Source organism: Loxodonta africana, chromosome 7 (genome assembly GCF_030014295.1).
Source record: "Loxodonta africana isolate mLoxAfr1 chromosome 7, mLoxAfr1.hap2, whole genome shotgun sequence".
NCBI lineage: Eukaryota > Metazoa > Chordata > Mammalia > Proboscidea > Elephantidae > Loxodonta > Loxodonta africana.
Window position 1 is genome coordinate 86,220,363 of NC_087348.1, and position 23,173 is coordinate 86,243,535.

At 40.7% G+C, this 23,173-nt stretch overlaps 2 pseudogenes; both read left to right on the forward strand.

The window, feature by feature from the left end:
- The first annotated feature begins 10,743 nt into the window (after positions 1–10,743).
- On the forward strand, positions 10,744–11,971 carry LOC111747667 (RNA polymerase II subunit A C-terminal domain phosphatase SSU72 like protein 3-like; annotated as a pseudogene).
- Positions 11,972–15,199: 3,228 nt separating this feature from the next.
- Positions 15,200–22,648, forward strand: LOC100653788 (olfactory receptor 52B4-like; annotated as a pseudogene).
- Positions 22,649–23,173: the final 525 nt, after the last annotated feature.

Consider the following 23,173-nt stretch of genomic DNA (forward strand, 5'->3'; position numbering starts at 1 on the left):
CCAGTTGGTTGTCCGAGAAGCTGTTTTCCAAATTTCTTGACATAGACAAGTGAGTACCTCCAGTGCTGCATGTGTTTGTTGAAACATCTCTACTGATATTCCGTCAGTTCCTGGAGGCTTGTTTTTTGCCATTGCCTTCAGTGCAGCTTGGACTGAGTACCATCAGTTCTTGATCATACGCTACCTCCTAAAATGGTTGAACATTGACCAGTTCCTTTGGTACAGTGACTCTGTATATTTCTTCCATCTTCTTTTGATGCTTCTTGAGTCATTCAATATTTTCCCCCTCATAGAATCTTTCAATATTGCACCTCGAGGTTTGACTTTTTCTCCAGTTCTTTCAGCTTGAGAAATGCTGAGTATGTGCCTCTCTTTTGGTTTCTAACTCTAGGCCTTAGCACATTTCATTACATTACTTTGTCTGCCCTTTGAAATCTGTTCAGCTCTTTTACTTAATCATTTCTTCAGTTTATTTTAGCTACTCAACGTTCAAGAGCAAACTTCTCTTCTGACATCCATTTTGGTCTTGTTTTTCTTCCTTGTCTTTTTAATGACCTTTTGCTTTCTTCACGTCTGATGCCTTTGATGTCATTCCACAAATTGTCTGGTCTTTAGTCATGGGTATTCAATGCATCCACTTTATTCTTGGGATGGTCTCTAAATTCAGGTGGAATATACTCAAGGTCATATGTTGGGTCTGGTGGACTTGCTGTAATTTTCTTCACCTTCAACTTGAATTTGCATAGGAGCAATTGATGGTCTGTTCCACAGTCAGCCCCTGGCTTTGTTCTGACCTATGATATTGAGCTTCTCCATTGTCTCTTTCCATAGATGTAGTCGAGTTGATTCCTGTGTCTTCCATCTGGAATATAAGTGTGTAGTTGCTGTTTATGTTGTTCATATTATTGAAAAATCACATGAGGGACTTTCTAAAACAAGATTGCTGGACTCCAACCCATGTTTTTCTGATTTGGTAGGTCTTTGGTTGTTGTTAGTTTTGTTAGGTTCCATCAAGTCGGTTCCAACTCATAGCAACCCTATAGGATGGAGCAGAACTGCCCCATAGGGCTTCCTGGTGGATCCAAACTGCTGACTTTTTGGTTAACAGACATAGCTTTTAATACTGCTCCACCAGGGCTCCAGGTCTGGGTAAGTTTCAAAAATTTGCTTTTTTAACAAGTTCCCAGGACACTTTGACAGCACTGCCTTAAGGTGATATTGATTTAGGAATATTTGCAATGTAAAAATGGCTTTAGAGGGGGGCCAAGATGGCTGACTGGGTAGACGCTACCTCGGATCCCTCTTGGAACAAAGACTCTGAAAAACAAGTGAATCGATCACATACATGACAATCTACAAACCCTGAACAACAAACACAGATTTAAAGAGTTGACCTGAGTGACAGAGACGGAGAAGGAACAACTACGGGGAAGCAGCAACTGTTTTCGGAGCCTGGAGCCAGCGTCCCAGTCAGGTAACCTTGGCGCCGGGCTTAGGACTGGGCACAGGGGGGCTGAACACAACATCCTGTGATGGCACAAACACAGGGCGCAGCCCTATCCCCTTGAACTGACACCAGGAGGGGGCCCAGCCTGTCTGCGCCGGCGGTGTGGCGATGCGATTGGTGGTAGCAGAAGTCCCCAGGAGGCAGTGACTGGTTTTGGAGCCAGTAGTGCAGCGTCCCAGCTTGGGAACCTTGGCGCCGGGCTTTGGACTGGGCACAGGGGAGCTGAGCACGGCATCCTGTCATGGGGCAAACATGGGGCGCAGACCTACCCCCCTGAACTGACCCCAGGAGGTGGCCCAGCCGGTCCACGCGGGTGGCACAGTGACATGGCTGGCGGGAGCAGATGTCCCCAGGAGGCAGCGACTGATTTTGGAGCCGAGAGTGCAGCGTCCTAGCCGGGGAACCTTGACACTGGGCTTTGGATTGGGAGCGGAGGAATTGACCGCGGCCAAAAAAAATTTTTTTCTCTGTGGGCCAGACCCTCGGGGGCAATCTCTACACAGCCAGCACACATAGGCGGCACGCCCCTGGGGAATCTCAGATAAAATAGTCATTCCAAGCAAGATAAGCAACTTTGGCTATATTCCGGAGTGCTACTCTCTTCTGTTTTTCTGAACCCTCCCCTCCCCTTCCCAGGCGGCTTCATTAACACTGGAATTTCCTGAGCCAGAGGGAGAACGGCTCCGGCTCCGTGGCTTTTCTTTTCTCTCTTTTTTTTTTTTTTTTTTTTTGGTCTTTTCCTAACCCATTCTTCCGGCCTGAGAGAAGCAGCTACAAAAAACCCAGGGACCAAAAATCCTTCCCTAATTGGACTAAAAACACAGAACCAGCTCCAGCCAAGCATATATGATCCATATCTGGGGCTTTCATCCCTACAGGGAACAAGGTGGCTATTATATTGCAAAGGCATTTCTGATAGGGATCTGACTGCATTTTTTTTTTAGCAGATTTACTGGAAAAACAAGTTTTCCAGGTCTGTTATCTCTGCTTATTCAACAGAGCCCTAACTCACCCACAACAGGGAACTGAGGGCTGAAGCTCCCCCCAGACCACCTAGCCTCTTGCCTTAGGGGTCTAAGGAGGGTGACACCTACCAATCTATATAGGTACTTGCATTGGGGGCCTAAGGTACAGCTGCAGAGCCCACCCACCAAGGTGCTTTAGGAATAGAGACACACCTACCTCACTGACACTTGGGGGAAGCCTATCAGCATCCTGCGACCCCTGGAGTGTGAACCCCAGCTGCTAATAGAATCTGGTCCACACGACTATCACCACTACTTCTCGAGGTGGATAGATATTAGGGTGCAGCACACATTTGATGACCCGAAATCAGATTCTAATCAAGAATAGTGAATAGACTCAGGCATATATATCTGGCAACAGCCCAAACCAGCTGGTAATAGGTCATAAGTAAGTCAAGGGCTACAACAATCAAGACAGCACAATCTAGTAGCTCATCCACATATATTGAAAGAAAACAAAACAAGACTCAGTGAGCAAATATAGAATGAATCACTACAATATCTTAGTGATGGCTCGGAGACAGCAGTCGATATCAAACCACATAAAGAAGCAGACCATGACAGCTTCTACAACCCCCAAACAAAAGAATCAAAATCTTTCCCAAATGAAGATACAAACCTGGAATTATCAGATACAGAATATAAAAAACTAATTTACATAATGCTTCAAGACATCGGGGATGACCTCAGAAATGAAATAAGGCAAACTGCAGAAAAAGCCAAGGAACACACTGATAAAACAATTGAAGAACTCAAAAAGATTATTCAAGAACATAGTGGAAAAATTAATAAGTTGCAAGAATCCATAGAGAGACAGCATGCAGAAATCCAAAAGATTAACAATAAAATTACAGAATTAGACAATGCAATAGGAAGTCAGAGCAGTAGACTCGAGCAATTAGAATGCAGAGTGGGATATCTAGAGGACCAGGGAATTCACACCAACATAGCTGAAAAAAAAATCAGATAAAAGAAATTAAAAAAATGAAGAAACCCTAAGAATCATGTGGGACTCTATCAAGAAGGATAACTTGTGTGTGATTGAAGTCCCAGAACAGGGAGGGAGGACAGAAAACACAGAGAGCATAGTTGAAGTTCTGCTGACAGAAAACTTCCCTGACATCATGAAAGACGAAAGGCTATCTATCCAAGATGCTCATGGAACCCCATTTAAGATTGATCCAAAAAGAAAAACACCAAGACATATTATCATCAAACTTGCCAAAACCAAAGATAAAGAGAAAATTTTAAAAGCAGCCAGGGATAAAAGAAAGGTCTCCTACAAGGGAGAATCAATAAGAATAAGTTCAGACTACTCAGCAGAAACCATGCAGGCAAGAAGGCAATGGGATGACATATACAGAGCACTGAAGGAGAAAAACTGCCAGCCAGGGATCATATATCCAGCAAAACTCTCTCTGAAATATGAAGGCGAAATGAAGATATTTACAGATAAACACAGGCTTAGAGAATTTGCAAAAACCAAACCAAAGCTACAAGAAATACTAAAGGAAATTGTTTGGTCAGAAAACCAATAATATCAGATACCAGCAAACACAAGGTCTTAGAACAGAACATCCTGATATCAACTCAAATAGGGAAATCACAAAAACAAGTTAAGATTAATTTTTAAAAAATGCTCAAAACAGGGAATCATGGAAGTCAATATGTAAAGGATCACAATAATCAAAAAGAGGGACTAAATACAGGTGGCATAGAACTGCCATATGGAGAAGGATAGAAGGCGATATAGGACAATACAAGTTAGGTTTTTACTTAGAAAAATAGGGGTAAATATTAAGGTAACCACAAAGAGGTATAACAACTCCATAACTCAAAATAAAAACCAAGAAAGACAAAACGACTCAGCAAACATGAAGTCAAATACTATGAAAATGAGGATCTCACAATTTCCAAAGAAAAACGTCTCAGCACAAAAAAGTAAGTGGAAAAATGAAATTGTCAACAATACACATAAAAAGGCATCAAAATGACAACACTAAACACTATAATTACGCTGAATGTAAGTGGACTAAATGCACCAATAAAGAGACAGAGAGCCTCAGACTGGATAAAGAAACACGATCCGTCTATATGCTGCCTACAAGAGACATACCTTACACTTAGAGACAGAAACAAACTAAAACTCAAAGGATAGAAAAAAATATATCAAGCAAACAATAAGCAAAAAAGAAGAGGAGTAGCAATATTAATTTCTGACAAAATAGACTTTAAACTTAAATCCACCACAAAGGATAAAGAAGGACACTACATAATGATTAAAGGGACAGTTGACCAGGAAGATATAACCATATTAAATATTTATGCACCCAATGACAGGGCTGCCAGATACATAAATCAAATTTTAACAGAACTGAAAAGTGAGATAGACACCTCCACAATTATAGTAGGAGACTTCAACACACCACTTTCGGAGAAGGACAGGACATCCAGTAAGAAGCTCAATAGAGACACGGAAGACCTAATTACAACAATCACCAACTTGACCTCATTGACTTATACAGAACTCTCTACCAAACTGCTGCAAAGTATACTTTTTTTTCTAGCGCCCATGGAACATTCTCTAGAATAGACCAAATATTAGGTCATAAAACAAACCTTTGCAGAATCCAAAACATCGAAATATTACAAAGCATCTTCTCAGACCACAAGGCCATAAAAGTGGAAATCAATAACAGAAAAATTAGGGAAAAGAAATCAAATACTTGGAAACTGAACAATAAAAAAAAAAAAAAAATACCGTCCTGAAAAAAGACTGGGTTATAGAAGACTTTAAGGAGGGAATAAGAGAATAAGGAAATTCATAAAATGCAATGAGAATGAAAATACTTCCTATCAAAACCTCTGGGACACAGCAAAAGCAGTGCTCAAAGGCCAATTTATATCGATAAATGCACACATACAAAATCAGAGAACTGTCCCTGCAACCTGAACAAATAGGAAGTGAGCAACAAAAGAATCCATCAGGCACCAGAACAAAACAAATAATAAAAATTAGAGCTGAACTAAATGAATTAGAGAACAGAAAAACAATTGAAAGAATTAACAAAGCCAAAAGCTGGTTCTTTGAAAAAATTAACAAAATTGATAAACCATTGGCTAGACTGACTAAAGAAATACAGGAAAGGAAACTAATAACCCGAATAAGAAACGACAAGGGCCACATCACAACAGACCCAACTGAAATTAAAAGAATCATATCGGATTATTACGAAAAATTGTACTCTAACAAATTTGCAAACCTAGAAGAAATGGATGAATTCCTGGAAAAACACTACCTACCTCAACTAACACAATTAGAAGTAGAACAACTAAATAGACCCATAACAAAAAAAGAGATTGAAACGGTAATCAAAAAACTCCCAAAAAAAAGCCCTGGCCCGGATGGCTATACTGCAGAGTTCCACCAAACTTTCAGAGAAGAGTTAACACCACTACTACTAAAGGTATTTCAAAGCATAGAAAATGATGGAATACTACCTAACTCATTCTATGAAGCCACCATCTCCCTGATACCAAAACCAGGTAAAGACATCACAAAAAAAGAAAATTCCAAACCTACATCCCTCATGAACATAGATGCAAAAATCCTCAACAAAATTCTAGCCAATAGAATTCAACAACATATCAAAAACATAATTCACCACGACCAAGTGGGATTTATACCAGGTATGCAAGGCTGGTTTAATATTAGAAAAACTATTAATGTAATCCACCATATAAATAAAACAAAAGACAAAAACCACATGATCTTATCAATTGATGCAGAAAAGGCATTTGACAAAGTCCAAAACCCATTCATGATAAAAACTCTTACCAAAATAGGAATTGAAGGAAAATTCCTCAACATAATAAAGGGCATCTGTTTTTTTTTTTTTTTTTACAAAGCCAACAGCCAACATCACTCTAAATGGAGAGAGCCTGAAAGCCTTTCCCTTGAGAATGGGAACCAGACAAGGATGCCCTTTATCACCGCTCTTATTCAACGTTGTGCTAGAAGTCCTAGCCAGAGCAATTAGGCTAGACAAAGAAATAAAGGGCATCCGGATTGGCAAAGAGGAAGTAAAATTATCTCTATTTGCAGATGACATGATCTTATACACAGAAAACCCTAAGGAATCCTCCAGAAAACTACTGAAACTAATAGAAGAGTTTGGCAGAGTCTCAGGTTATAAGATAAACATACAAAAATCACTTGGATTCCTCTACATCAACAAAAAGAACATCGAAGAGGAAATAACTAAATCAATACCATTCACAGTAGCCCCCAAGAAGATAAAATACTTAGGAATAAATCTTACCAAAGATGTAAAAGACCTATACAAAGAAAACTACAAAGCACTACTACAAGAAATTAAAAAGGACATAATTAAGTGGAAAAACATACCTTGCTCATGGATAGAAAGACTTAACATAGTAAAAATTTCTATTCTACCAAAAGCCATCTCTACATACGATGCACTTCCTATCCAAATTCCAATGTCATTTTTTAATGTGATAAGGAAACAAATCACCAACTTCATATGGAAGGGAAAGAAGCCTCGGATAAGCAAAGCATAACTGAAAAAGAAAAAGAAAGTGGGAGGCCTCACTCTACCTGATTTCAGAACCTATTATACGGCCACAGTAGTCAAAACAGCCTGGTACTGGTACAACAACAGACACATAGACCAGTGGAACAGAATTGAGAACCCAGAGATAAATCCATCCACATATGAGCAGCTGATATTTGACAAAGGCCCAGTGTCAGTTAATTGGGGAAAAGATAGTCTTTTTAACAAATGGTGCTGGCATAACTGGATATCCATTTGCAAAAAAATGAAACAGGACCCATACCTCACGCCATGCACAAAAACTAACTCCAAGTGGATCAAAGACCTAAACATAAAGACTAAAACGATAAAGATCATGGAAGAAAAAATAGGGACAACGTTAGGAGCCCTAATACAAGGCATAAACAGAATACAAAACCTTACCAAAAATGACAAAGAGAAACCAGATAACTGGGAGCTCCTAAAAATCAAACACCTATGCTCATCTAAAGACTTCACCAAAAGAGTAAAAAGACCACCTACAGACTGGGAAAGAATTTTCAGCTATGACATGTCCGACCAGCGCCTGATCTCTAAAATCTATATGAGTCTATCAAAACTCAACCACAAAAAGACAAACAACCCAATCAAGAAGTGGGCAAAGGATTGAACACACACTTCACTAAAGAATATATTCAGGCAGCTAACAGATACATGAGAAAATGCTCTCGATCATTAGCCATTAGAGAAATGTAAATTAAAACTACGATGAGATTCCATCTCACTCCAACAAGGATGGCATTAATCCAAAAAATACAAAATAATAAATGTTGGAGAGGCTGCGGAGAAATTGAAACTCTTATACACTGCTGGTGGGAATGTAAAATGGTAGAACCACTTTGGAAATCTATCTGGCGTTATCTTAAACAGTTAGAAATAGAACTACCATACAACCCAGAAATCCCACTCCTAGGAATATACCCTAGAGAAATAAGAGCCTTCACACAAACAGATATATGCACACCCATGTTTATTGCAGCTCTGTTTACAATAGCAAAAAGCTGGAAGCAACGGATGAATGGTTAAATAAATTGTGGTATATTCACACAATGGAATACTACGCATCGATAAAGAACAGTGACGAATCTGCAAAACATTTCATAACATGGAGGAACCTGGAAGGCATTAAGCTGAGCGAAATTAGTCAGAGGCAAAAGGACAATTATTGTATAAGACCACTATTAAAAGACCTTGAGAAATAGTATAAACTGAGAAGAACACATACATTTGTGGTTACGAGGGGGGAGGGAGGGAGGGTGGGAGAGGGTTTTTTACTGATTAGTTAGTAGATAAGAACTGCTTTAGGTGAAGGGAAGGACAATAGTCAATACATGGAAGATCAGCTCAACTGGACTGGACCAAAAGCAAAGAAGTTTCCGGGATAAACTGAATGCTTCAAAGGTCAGCGGAGCAAGGGCGGGGGTTTGGGGACCATTCTTTAGGGGACTTCTAAGTCAATTGGCAAAATAATTCTATTATGAAAATATTCTGCATCCCACTTTGAAATGTGGCGTCTGGGGTCTTAAATGCTAACAAGCGGCCATCTAAGATGCATCAATTGGTCTCAACCCACCTGGATCAAAGGAGAATGACAACACCAAGGTCACACGATAACTAAGAGCCCAAGAGACAGAAAGGGCCACATGAACCAGAGACCTACATCATCCTGAGACCAGAAGAACTAGTTGGTGCCCGGCCACAATCGATGACTGCCCTGACAGGGAGCACAGCAGAGGACCCCTGAGGGAGCAGGAGATCAGTGGGATGCAGACCCCAAATTCTCACAAAAAGACCATACTTAATGGTCTGACTGGCAGTCATGGTCCCCAAACCTTCTGTTGGCCCAGGAAAGGAACCATTCCCGAAGACAACTCATCAGACATGAAAGGGACTGGATGGTGGGTAGGAAAGAGATGCTGATGAAGAGTGAGCTAATTATATCAGGTGGACACTTGAGACTGTGTTGGCATCTCCTGTCTGGAGGGGAGATGGGAGGATAGAAAGAGTTGGAAGCTGGCAAAATTGCCACAAAAGGAGAGACTGGAAGGGCTGACTCATTAGGGTGAGAGCAAGTGGGAGTACGGAGTAAGGTGTATATAAACTTATATGTGACAGTCTGACTTGATTTGTAAACGTTCACTTGAAGCTCAATAAAAGTTAATAAAAAAAAATGGCTTTAATTAGGAGTGGCATAGAAAACTACAATCTGTTGCTTTGTAAATAGACTTTGCTCTGGCAATATGATAAACTGACACAATTATCTATTGACTGGTACACTGTACATAATTTTTAAGTCTACATGATTTCTTTAATAAATTATACAGAATAATATTAAAAAGTAATTTTAATGTATTGTTTTTCAATATAGATTTCCTCAGACACGGGTATACTCGAAGACATAGTAAGGTAGACAGATCCATGCATCAATTCCTAGATTCTCTTGACAATCGTTATGAATTCAAGAGTAACCAAATGCAGAGTATTCGGTTGTGTCATTGTAATTTCTCAAATACAATCCTCAGCAGATATGTTGTGGAAAACATGATTTCTGCATTGGCAATCAATTTTATGAATTTCCGGGCAAAACTACATACAGTTTTCCTACACAATTCTTCTTACACGACTGCACTTTTAGAAAATTCATCATGTGATCACTAGGATTGTTTGTCAACTTGGCTGGGCCCTGTGATTCTCAGTGGTTTGGCAGTTATGATGTAGTGTGGCAGTCAAATGATGATGGGATCACTTCCATGATGAGATTTGATATAACGTGATCACCTCCATGATGGGATCTGCTATAAGTAGCCAATCAGTTGAAAGGGAGTTTCCTTGAGCGTGTGACCTGCATCAAATATAAGTGGACATTCTGGCAAGGCTTGTGGGCTTTTGCTTGCTCTGGACCCTACAGCTGGCTCCTGTTCGCCTGACCTGCGTTCTTGGGACTTGAGCTAGCAGCTCACCTGCAGTCTTAACTGCCAGCCTGGGGATTCTTCCCTCTTTGTATCCTGTGAACAAGAGCCCTGCTTTCTGACCTACCAATCTTAGGTTCACAAGGCCTTTGGCTACTGAATCAGAAGACGCTTCCAACCTAACAAACAGATTTAGGAACTTCCAGCCTGTAAAACCTCATGAGTCATTTCTTTTATATAAACCTCTCTATGAGTCAGAATCAACTCAACAGCAACGGGTTTAGTTTTGGTTTTTATACAGATATTTATACAATCTACTGGTTTTGCTTCTCTAAGACACATTGAGTATTAAAAACACGGAATAATACTTCATAATTATATGCATACAGGAATTGGGTATAGGCTTAGGAAATTTTAAATAGGTTTTCACCTACATTTATGTCTAGAGGTCATTGAGAAGCCTGTGACATGCTTGCAGCCTAGGAATCTTGGCCATTATCAATGTTTTTGTTGTTAGTTGCTTTTGAGCTCCTCAGAAGACACCCCATTATCAATAGAGGCTCTCAATAACTCGGAACCAACCAGGCAAGCCAAGATTTCTAAATGCTTCCACAGGATGATGCCACCACTGTGGAGGATTAGCGGCTTAGGTGATCCAATCAACTTGCTCAGTCTCATTATTAGGTTTGGCTCCACCGTTAAACAGTGCATTATCATAACGCAATCAATGAAGAAGTCGTGAGAGTCTCCACCCACTCTACTAGGCAACTTAATATAAACTGTCCTTAGACATTTTAGTGGTCGGAAGAGGTGGAAGTAGGAAGCTATCCTGGTGGCTTCAGAGTCCCTTTAGGTACTGAAGCCCACAGGTCTCCCTGAAGTTCCAAGCTGCCACCATCATGTCCTCATCTCCACTCAGGCTGGCTGTGGTGTGTATGAGTAACATCAACAGGAGCATGGAAGTCCACAGCATCCTCAAGAAAAAGGGGTTCTGTGTCCAGTCCTTTGGAACTGGATATCATGTGAAGCTGCCAGGACCAGAACCCAATATTTGCTCAGTTTGTGATTTCTTGACAACATATCAACAAACGTACAATCACCTTCTAAGGAAAGACAGAGAATACTGTACGCAGAATGGAATGTTACACATCTTGGGGAGAAATCAGAGGATCGGGCCCCAGCCAGAAAGATTTTAAGAGTGCAGAGATTCCTTCGATGTCATCGTGACCTGCAAAGACACAGTCTATGACACAGTGGTGGAAGAGCTGTATTCCAGAGAACAGGAGACCTTCCAGCCTGTGCACCTGATCCACGTGGACATTGAGACACCCTGGAAGATGCCACCCTGGGAGCTTTCCTTATCTGTGAGCTCTGCCAGCTCATACAGTGCAGAGACAACATGGAGGACAGCCTGGCTGAGCTGCTGCTGGAATTGGAGGAGAAAACAGGCAAGAGTTTTCTTCACACGGTCTGCTTCTACTGAAGATCTTGACTGGCCTAAGTAAGAAGTTGTGGGTCAAGTTTTAGACTACTCTGTATTTTCTCTGAAAAGCATCTTTAAAGACCTATCACCTAAATGCTGTTTGTATCATTTTTAGTTATACTACAGGAAGAAGAGAATATTACTAAGAAACACATTTGTTGGGAAAGGAGGAGAAGGTTATGAGTAGGAACTGTTAGGAACCACAGGAAATGTGCCCTGCATTGTTCTTTGCACAGAATAACTAATTTAATGTTTACCTCAATTAGGAACTTACCGCCGTTCCTGCATTTTCTGAATGAGCAAACCAAAGCATGTAATGGATAAGTGTTTTGTTTCAGGATAGTCAACAAGTAAAGAACATCTTCTATAAGCAATTGCTTTAACCAGATTTCTTTTGCTTGTTTTGAGTTTCATACCGAATATAAGCTTTTTTTTTTTTTTCCGCTCCAATGAGAAAAGGATTATATTGCATTTTTTAACTTTGGCTGTGTTTTCTTATATACCTTTTATACTAACGCTGATTTCGGATGTAAAAATTTGAGATCGATAATTGGCTGCCCGTAATTCCTAAAAATGGAATTGTTTCTTTAAAAAATGCCTCATGAAATGACATCTAATTAAATGAAATAATATAATTTAAATAAAATCTTGTTCTGTTTGGGAAATGGATTTCAAAAAAAGCCACATGCTTTTTTGTTTTTACGGTTTATCAATTACACAGGGCAAAGCAGTCTTTTCATAGTAAGAACTTTTTTAAAACTGAAAGTGTTTATTGCTTTGAACTTTGGGATCATCAGGTAATAAGTCCAAGGATGTTCAGAGTGAAGGATTCTTCTTGATAATCATTAGCGGTGGCACCAAACCATGTGTTAGTAACAGGAAAAAAAATACAGCAGTTACAAATGCCCGTGCTTTAGAGCAGTTGTTCTCAAATGTTGGTGTGCACCAGAATCACCAGGAGGGCTTTTTAAGCCAAAATTGCTGGGCTCCGCCCACTGAGAATTTGATTCACTAGGTCTGGAGTAGGTCCAAGAATTTACATATTTTACAAGTTCCCACCCACTACTTTCCAGTGTTTACTGATTTAGGATCATTGGCAATGTAAGATTGACCCTAAGTAGGAGCGATATGGAAAAAGGCAATCTGTTGCTTTATAGATAGATTTTGCTCCTGCACCATTATGAAGATTATCTATCCTTACTGGCTGGTATCCCCAACAGAATTTTTAAGTGTATATAATTCTCTTAACAAATTCTAAGAAGTAATAAAAGTGACTTTAAATATATTGTATTTCAGTATGGAAATGCTCAGACACAGCTGTACTTGAAGACATAATGTTGTTGTTGTTAGGTGCCCCTGAGTCAATTCTGACTCATGTCGACCCCGTGTGACACAAGACACATAAAGGAGGCGGAGGCAGGGACAGATTACCAATAAGCAAGGGACAGATTAAACAATAAAATACAATCCCTTTGATCAGTCGCATGCATGATTAGGTAAGGTTAAAAAGTTATAGTTCATTATCATAACTGAATCAATGGAGAAAGTCATGAGAGTCTCTACCCAGACTGCTAGGTGACTTAATGTAAACCTGTTTCCTGTTCTTAGACATTTTGGTAGTTGGAAGAGCTATGAATTGGAGGTCATCAAAGATGCAAAACTGTGCACTACAGAAGAGTAAGTAAACAGACGCAGAGGACATAGAGAAGAGTCTGGATGAGCTGCTCCTGAAATGGAAGAGAAAACAGGCAAGAGTGTTCTTCACACAGTCTGCTTCTGCAAAGATCTTGGCTGGCTTAGCTCCATCCTAAGTAAGAAGTGGTGGGTCAAGTTTTAGACTATTCTGTATTTTCCCCAAAAACATCTTCAAAGACCTATTTCCTAAATGCTGTTTGTATTGTTTTTAGGTTAAAGAGGAAGAAATACTACCAAAGAAAATATTTTATGTGAATTGGAAAGGTTATAAATAGCACCCTAAATAAAACTCTTGAAGAACAGTGGTGGATCATAGAATTTCTGCCTTCTATGAGGGACACCCAGGTTTGATTCTGAGCCAATATGCTTAATGCACAGCCACCAGCAGTGGTAGCTTGCAAGTTGCTATGATGCCGAACAGGTTTTAGTGGAACTTCCAGATGAAAATGTACTAGGAAAAAAGGCCTGGTGGTCTACTTCTGAAAAGCAGCCAATGAAAACCTTATGGATAACAATGGTCCAGTCCAAAACCAATCATGGGCATGGTGCAGGAGCAGGCAGCATTTAGTTCACCATGAGTTGGGGCTATTATGGATTGAATCACGTCCCCCAAAAATGGGTGTCAACTTCGCTATGCCATGGTTTCCAGTATTGTGTGATTGTTCATCATTTTGCGTTCTGATGTTATTGTCCTGTGTGTTGTAAATCCTAAACTCTATGATGCTCATGGGGCAAGATTAGAGGCAGTCATGTTAATGAGGCAGAACTCTTACCTACAGGATTAAATTCTAACTTTTTTTGTTCTTTATTTATTTATTGTGCTCTAGATGAAAGTTTACAGACCAAATTAGTCTCGTTAAACAATTGATATCCATATTGTTTTGGACACTGGTTGCCAACCCCACGAATTGTCAACACTCTTCACTCCTCGACCTTGGATTCCGCATTATAAGTTTTCCTGGCTTCTCGTGCCTTCTTGTCCATGCCCCTGGGTTGGTGTGCCCAATTAGTCCCATTTTGTTTTATGAGCCCGTCTAATCTTCAGCTGAAGGGTGAACCTCAGGAGTGACTTCAGTTTTGACTTAAATGGGTATCTGGTGTGGGGGGGGCATACGCTCAGGGTTTCTCCAGTCTCTGTCAGACCAGTAAGTCTAGTCTTTTTCTGTGAGTTAGAATTTTTTTTGTCATTTATCTCCAGCTCTGTTCAGGACCCTCTGTTGTGATCCCTGTCAGAGTAGTCAGTGGTAGTAGCTGGGCACTGTCTAGTTGTGTTGGACTCAGCCTGATGGAAGCTGTGGTAGTTGTGGTCCATTAGTCCTTTGGACTCATCTTTCCCTTGTGTCTTTAGTTTTCTGCATTCTCCCTTGCTCCAGATGGGGTGAGACCAGTAGAATATCTTAGATGGCCACTCACAAGCTTTTAAGACCCTAGATACTACCCACCAAAGTAGGATATAGAACATTTTCTTTATAAGCTATGTTATGTTAATTGAGCTGGAAGTCTGCAGAGAACATGGTCCCCAGCCCTCAGCAGAGTAGCTCAGTCCCTCAGGGCATTTGGATGTGTCTGTGAACCTTCTCTGACTTTGCCCTGGTAAAGTTGTGCTGACCTCCCCAGTACAAGACTAAATCTTTACCATAGCAGACGGTCACATCTTGCTCCCGCAGAGTGGCTGGTGGGTTCAAATTGCCAGCCTTTGAGTTAGCAGCCAAGCACTTAACCACTGCACCACCAGGGCTCCTCTTCTCCTTTTACATCCGTCCAAATTATATGGCACTATTTTGTGTAGTAGTCTTCAAGAATTTGTTTAACAAAGAGTTTCCCAGTTCTCCGTCTTGGTAATAATTAGTTAGGGCTCAAATATCTTGCTTCTTTCCAATTGTTAGAATTCTGTAGATGCCAGCCACTGACTGTCATCAAGAAAATTTCACAATATATTTAAGATGCTTCCACTTTTTCATTTCTGCCTAGCCTATACCCTCATATGAGTTTTCCCTTAAGAAAATCCTGCTCCTTTTCTAAACCCTGAATCTTCCTTTTTCCTGAGAGACAGCCCTCTGTCACTAAAATATCTTGAAATTTTCTTATCTTTTATTCCAGCTGCTTGTGCTGCTTTTCTGTCAGCATTATTCCCAAGGTTAAGGCAGCTCAAGCTAAAGATTTCTTTAGTGAATCTCTTTGGCCTTTTGATTTGCAGTAATACATTCCATAGCATTATTATTCCACTGCAGTGGAAACTTCTAGATGTTGGATTTGCTAAGAATGATGGAAGTATTAGGGTTGAGGTCTTGAGCTAAAGTCATCAATGAAAAATGAGGACAGTGAAGAGGCTGGGGTGTGATCAGGTGTTAGGTACATATGGCGAGGAAAGAAGAGAGGACAGTGTTTCCAAACGGCGTGAGCATCCTTAGGTTAGGGGTTTTAGCAAGAGGGAGGAAGTTATCATTGGAAGTAGTAATGATACTACCTCCAATACCTATACAGGTACTATGAGGAATGAGAAATAAAAATGAGATTTTCTATATGCAGAATATAGTGAATAGCTGAAAGCCAGGTTTCAGGTAAAACAAAGAAGTGAATGAGAGATGTCCACAAGGTTGTTGAAGATATACAAGAGTTTCTGGAATGCATTTGGTGGTCCAGAAGGAATGAAGACATTTTCAAGGAAACTTGTGAGAAATTCTGTTAGTGCAGAGAACATGGAAAGTTTGTGGGATAACATATTACTAAAGTGACATGGACGTGGGTAGCAACTTAGCAAAATGGGAACGTGGGGCATGATGAGATATGATCTGAAACCTATTAGAAGAGTCGTGTCCCACTGCCCTTGTGCTTGAGCCCATTGTTGCAGCCACTATGTCGACTCAACTCATTGAGGGTCTTCCCCTTTTTCACTGAGCCTCCATGATGTGCTTCCTACCAAGCATGATGTACTTCACCAGGGATTGGTCTCTCCTGATAACATGTCCAAAGTATGTGAGACAAACTCTGGCCATCCTTGCTCCTAATGGTCATGTACTTTCTTCCAAGACAGGTTTGTTGGTTCTTATGGCAGTCCATGGTATATTGGATATCCTCCTTCCCTCTCTCCCTGAGGATGGTTGTAGGATCCAAGGCATTTTTCCAGGGCCAGGGCACTGGTGGGAAGAAGTCATTAGTTATACAGGCATCTGATTACTTCTGAAATCTGTGCATATATCTGTTACAGTGATCTGTGATCGGTGGTCTCTGATGTTACTATTGGAATTGTTTGGGGGCACCACGAACTGTGCCCATATAAGACAGTGAACTTCATTGATAAATATTGTGTATGTTCTGACTGCCCCACTGATAGGCTGTTCCCCATCTCTCTCAGGCCTTCCTATTCTGTCAGACATGATAAAATTGAAATTACGCCAATTTAGTAACCGCATAATGACCTCTACGTGTTCAAGTGAAAGGAAGAGTCACACAACTGTCACTTTAAGTCAAAAGCTAGAAATGATTAAGCTTAGTAAGGAGGGTGTGTCGAAAGGCAAGATAGGCTGAAAGCAAGTCCCCTTGTGTCAAACAGTTAGCCAAGATATGAATACAAAATAAACATTCCTGAAGGAAATAAAAAGTGCTACACATGAATGATAATAACGAGAGACAGCCTTATTGCAGACAAGGAGAAAGTTTTAGTGGCCTGGATAGAAGATTAAGCCAGCTATAAGGTTCCCTTAAGCTAAAGCCTAATCCAGAGCAAAGCCCTAACTCTCTTCAATTCTATGAAGGCTGAGAAAGGAGAGAAAGTTGCAGAAGAAAGGTTTGAAGCTAGCAGAGATTGGCTAATGAGATTTAGGGAAGAAGCCATCTCTATGACATAAAAGTGCAAGGTAAAGCAGCAAGTAATAACGTAGAAGCTGAGCAAGTTCTCCAGAAGACCTAGCTAAGCTAACAGATGAAGGCGGCTACGCTGAAAGATAGATTTCCAGTGTAGACAAACCAGCCTGATATTGGCAGAAGACGCCACCTAGGACTTCATACCTAAAGAGGAAATGTCAGTGCCTCAAATGCTTTGAAGGACAGGCTGCCTCTCTTGTTAGAGGCAAATGCTGCTGGTGACTTTAAATTGAAGGAAGTGCACATTTACTATTCTGAAAACCCAAGGGTCCTTAAGAATTATACTAAATCTACTCTGATTGTGTTCTCTGAATGGAAAAACAAAGCCTGGATGACAGCACAGCTGTTTACAACATGGCTTACTGAATAGTTTAAGCCCACTGTTGAGACCTACTGCTCAGAGAAAAAAAAAAATTCCTTTCAAAATACTACTGCTCATTGACAATGCACCTGATCACTCGAGAGCTCTGATGGTTAATGTTTTCACGCCTGCTAACACAACATCCATTCTGCAGCCCATGGACCAAGGAGTAATTTTGATTTTCAAATCTTATTATTTAAAAAATATATTTGGTAAGGCTACAGCTGCCGTAGATACTGATTCCTCTGATGGCTCTGGGCAAAGTAAATTGAAAACCCCCTGGAAAGGATTCACCAATCTAGATGCCATTAAGAACATTCATGAGTCATGGGAGGAGGTCAAAATATCAACATTAACAGGGGTTTGGAAGAAGTTGATTCCAACCCTCAGGTTTGACTTACAGGGGTTCAAGATTTCTGTGGAGAAAGTAACTGTAGATGTGGTGAAAATAGCAAGAGAACTAGAATTAGAAGCGGAGCCCTAATATATGACTGAATTGCTGCAATCTCACGATAAGATTTTATCAGATGAGGAGTTGCTTCTTATGCATGAGGAAAGAAAGTGGCTTCTTAAGATGGAACTTACTCCTGGTGAAGATGCTGTGATCATCGTTGAAATGACAACCAAGGCTTTAGAATATTACATAAACTTAGTAATAAAATTCATCAGATATCTCTTTTTTATTTTCACTATAATTGCCTTTTATTATGAGTACCTTTGTAAATCTGATCTTTATTTGTCTTTGAGATTTGAAAGCATTACATATAAACATTTGTGAAGGAACATCTGAGAATGATAACATAAGCAAATTACACACGGCAACACTGCATGTAGTACATATAACTAACAATAAGATGTACAAGAACAACAACAACAGCAACAAAAAACAGTTGTAAGTATGGTTTGTCATAACTCAAATACATTACAAGTCAGGGACTACCTGCAAAGAAAATAGAAGACTTTTTTCCCAGCAACCATAAATGTGGGTTGATGATGCCTAATGCTAAAACAAATACTGTACTTGGCAGGCAAATAAAATTAGAATCTATTCAAAACAGCCACAAACCACATGTGTTCTACAAATTGTTCTGCATGGACAGTTAGATAGATACCTTCAGGAAAGTGTTAAAAATACTTATGACTCCAAACCGTGAATCTTATGAACCATGCCAGGGATTAATAACTTCAAAATGATCCTCTTCACGAAGAACAAAAATATGAAAATTATTTTTACATATTAACTGCATGAGTTGAGATTGAAAATAAAGCTGTATATTCATTGAATCCAGCATTAAAGCAGGTCTGTTGCAAGGCTGAGCCAGCTGGATGAGGTTTTTGTACTGAAACATGATAAATGTTCGCACTCAGTGTGGGGTGGAGATCACAGCACCTGGGGAGGAGCAAATGAGAAAAGAGGAGATTGGAGGGAGGGGAAAACAGTCTTAGGGATTTTGTCCATTTGGAAAGAGGGCAAGGCTCAAGCAGCAACTCTGTCCCTGGAGCCCTTGGTGTAAGTGCTTCCCTCAGGGGGTTTCATGAGGGAAGATAAACAGCCCAACTGCCTGGCCTTCAACAAGCTGAAGTTCATTGCTGATCTCATGGCTGTTCCTGAACACATAGTCTGAGGCAGGTAAACCAATTAGACATCTGTAGACGGCGATGATTACAGGGACAAGGTAAGGACTGATGTTGTGTTCTCATACAAGCAGAGGTGACAGGACTCTTGAAGGATATTGATATATATGGACAAAGAATGGCGAAGACCAAGGCACATACATGGTTTGTTATATCAGAAGTGGAGAGTGTGGTCTGGGAAGGAAGGGAAGGGCATATGAGCTAGCTGGAATTACCAAATTTGGTGATAAAGAGATACTACCAATAAATGACAAGTGCCCTGATAATTAGACTGGGCATGGAAAACAGAAAGCATGTTGCCCTAGATGACAGACACCACTTGGCAAAGTATGAAGAGAACCCCAAAAATGACAGGGATCTGTGCTGGGCTGCCCAAAGCAGGGCATTGGAGGGGCTTTGGGGACGTGGTCAGGGCATCTCAGGCATGTTTGAGAAGAGATTTACAGGGAGATGGCATTTGAACCAGGATTTTTAGGGCAATCTTCTATTAGATCAAAGTCAAGAGAACAATTCCACAAGCAAATCCCTAACTCCTGATCTCCCTGGCCTCTCTCTCTGGCTCCGATTAATAACATTTCCCCTGGTCGTCCCTCTCCCCCAACACCTGGTCATCATCAACTTTTGTGATTTGCCTTCCTCTCAAGCCCTGTCTTTGTTGGTTTGTGTCTCCCCTGGCTCTTCTTGCTTTATTCTTCTTTCCTTTCCTTGTCTGGTCTGTGCAGTACACGCCTGCCACATTCCTTTCTCTTGCTATCCCACTCTCTTCCTTTTCTTCCACCTCCTACAAGAGGATGGCTGCCCTCACTGGAGGAAACTTTCTCAGAGTGTCCGTATGCTACACAAGTTCTCTGTCCCAAGGCTTGATGACAGGCATCACTGGACTGGTGACTCTAATGGAAGAACAATTTCTACCAGCTCCAAGAGGAGAGTATTAGGAGGGTTTCCTCTCCAGAAAGAAAGAGCAGGAAAACCAAGAGGGAGAACTGGGGTGAAAAAAATAATGTTAATGAACTTAACATACATCTCAGATACTGAGCTGGATACTTTAAGATAGCTCAACATTTAATATCCTCAGATCCCTACGAAGAGAGTTTTTTTATTATTTGTTTCCATTTCTTCATCCAGTGAAGGAATTGAATCTGGCCCTCTTCTCAGAAAGTGCCGTCTGAGCCCAATGCACCTGGATCGTTGCACTAAACCTATCTGCTTACATGCCTGACTCCCTCTCAAACCATGAGCTGAGTTAGGATTCAGGTACATGGCATGATGCCTAAAAAATAGTCACTGCTCAAAACCTGCTTTATGAATGATTAAACTAATGAAGGAATGAAAGGACACCAGGATGTAACTTATGAAATACAGTTTAATTCCACCTGCAGAAGAATCTTCCAAATATGAAGCACTACACCACCCTGATACTCCCAGAAATAATGACTTTTTTTTCTAATTTCAGTCATTTCTAAACTTAGTTCTCTAAAGTGGAAGCACCAGAAGTGCCTCAATCAAGCACACAGGCCCTGCCAATTTTACCTCCTGAAGGTCTTCTGACCCTCTTCACAAGTAAGAAAAGTGAGGTTAAGGCATCTGCTAACTGCCACCTGTGTAAAGTTAGAGTCTAAGTGTTCAGTTGTGATCAAAGCCCTTCCCGTCTTCCACTACGGCCCCTCCCCTGTCTCACTCTAATACTTCCTATGCACTAGCCACCCTGAGCTAAAATGTTTCATGAATGCGCCGTGCACTGATCTATACACGCATTTTTTCTTACGCTGCTCCTGTACCTTGGTATTCCTCATTCTATGATAAACTACTCAATCCCAAGTTCAAGTATCATCTTTTTACAGCCTTCCCAGACACACATAATGATTTCCTTTGTGTATTCGTTATACTTTGTTTTGAAGAAGTTCATACAAAATTGCTTTTTATTTTTATTAGCTGGATATGTGTGTATCTTTTAATTAGACTGTCACTCATTGGGGTACAGACTTTATCCTATTTATCTTTGTGCATTCCTTATTATTTGCACAATCAAAGATGGAAACTGTGGGATATGCCAAAAGCGCCTTGTGACTTCAGATAAAATATTCATGGACAGTCTGTATTTTACTCTGTCTCTGAGAATAGGAAGTGAGCCCCTGGCTGATCTACTCAAACATGAATATATTGAACCACACTGGTACTAGCCACAGAATCTTCTGTTTGCTGGGCATCCCCGGACTAGAAGACCAGCACATGTCGAATTCCATCTCCTCATCATTTCCTATCTCATTGCTGTGCTTGGGAACAGCCTGCTCATCTTCATCATCGTCTCAAGGCGCAGCCTCCACGAACCCATGTACCTCTTCCTCTACATGCTGGCTGGAGCAGACGTTGTCCTCTCCACATGCACAGTACCTCAGGCCTTGGCCATCTTCTGGTTCCATGCTGGGGAGATCTCCCTGGATCGCTGCATCACCCACCTCTTTTTCATCTATTCCACCTTCATCTCTGAGTCACGGATCTTGCTGATGATGGCATTTGTCCGCTACATTGCCATATGCTACCCACTGAGATACACCACTATTCTTACACATGCCTTGGTTGGGAAAATTGGTGCAGGTATCTTCCTGAGAAGTTATGGTACAATCTCCCCCATGACATATCTTCTGAAAAGATTCACTTTCTGCCAAAATAATATAATTCCACACACCTTCTGTGAACACATTGGCTTCGCCAAATATGCTTGTAATGACATTCAGGTGAACATTTGGTATGGTTTCTCTGTCCTAATGTTAACAGTGGTCTTAGATGTTCTGCTAATTTGTGTTTCCTATATGCTGATTCTTCGTGCTTTCTTTCACATGCCTTCCCAAAATGCACACCACAAAGCTCTGAACACCTGTGGCTCCCATGTCTGTGTCATCATCCTATTTTATGGGCCTGGAATCTCCACAACCCTTACTCAGTGTTTTGGATGCCACATCCCACCTCATACCCACATTTTGTTGGCTAATGTCTGCATTCTGGTTCCACCTATGCTGAATCCCATCATTTGTGGGATCAAGACCAAACAGATCCAGGACCAGATGGTTCATGTGTTATTTATAAGGCAGAAATGATTTTGTGGTAGGAACTATGTTTTCACATTCTCCAGCTATCCATGAGGCGGCCTACAGAAGTGGTAGGTGAGAGGGGAAGCTGAAACACTAGGTAAATAGCTCAGGGTCTATTTGTCTAGACACTTACAGTAGTCTGTGTCTAGAGCAAGTTCACCAGAGAGGTAGCAGGGCTTACTTTTTCTACTGTCTAAACAACCTGAGATAGAAATGCCATTTTTGACTGAGGGAGCATCCTCCTGCCCAGACCTGGGACTGGATGGACTGATATCCACAAGTCATATAGCCTTTATGATACTATTCTAATCTCTGGAAATGGATGAAGTAAGAACCATGCTCTGCCTAGGAATTTGTGCAGCTAATCTGCACTGAGTCTCTCAAGCTCTGGGGCCTCATGCGATATCCCTCAACAACCACATACAAACCGCCATCCCTTTATGTCCTTCATTCTAACTAAGTGGCATTCCTAGGACTATTGATTCCTAGGCTTTCAGGTTATTCATATTACATTGTTATTCACATTCTAATCAATATGCATGTCTGTAATAAGAGAATATAAATTAATTGTCTGTTCATACTTTGCAGAACAATCCTTGAGGAAACTGAAGCTGACCATTTCTCTCTTGGGAAATTCTCATGTTGTTTCTGAAGGGGTGGTGTGTGCTAAGAAAATGATAAGGAAGGAAACTCCTCCATTATCAGTGTCAGTGTGTTCTTCTCCTCAACATGGCAGGCCATTAGTGTTGGTTCCTGGTTTCCTTTACAGAGACACTTATCATGTTACCTTTAAGCAACCAAGGCTTCAGAAACTAAAGGCCATTCATGCCTCATCTCTCCCACGTCTTTGATGTGTTTCTGCTTTGTCTTGGAATAACCTCTCTTGACTTTTTGGGAAATTTCTATTCGTCATTTCATACCCCATTCTCAATATTGTCTCCTCTGTGGTGCTTTCTCTAACCAACTTGTATTCGATGTATTATTTAGTTAAT